Here is a 350-nt window from a genome sequence, read left to right as displayed (position 1 = left end):
TGGAAAATGAATACTAGCTTAAAAAATGCTCTTCACACCTTGAATACGGACTACTTAAGCCTTCTGAAGGTGAACAATCGCGTCCCATAAGCTCTTCTTCTCCACAAATTTTACAGGAGTTTCATATTTTGTTGGCTGAATGGAGATCAGAAGCTCGTGAACTTGTGGCGTGTATGAAAGAGAAAGAAAGACAATCTGTTTTAGCTTCTGTTGGTATTCAGGCGCTTTCTGAGGATGCTCTGTCTCAAAAAAACATGGACATGCCCGGTGACCTCAAAATCAAAAAAATGTCACAAAGAAACCTTTCTACTTCTGCTGTGTCGTGAAGGAATTCAAGCTTTGTTTCTGGT

This window comes from Schistosoma haematobium, chromosome 3 (genome assembly GCF_000699445.3).
Source record: "Schistosoma haematobium chromosome 3, whole genome shotgun sequence".
Lineage (NCBI taxonomy): Eukaryota > Metazoa > Platyhelminthes > Trematoda > Strigeidida > Schistosomatidae > Schistosoma > Schistosoma haematobium.
This window is presented reverse-complemented; position numbering follows the sequence as displayed.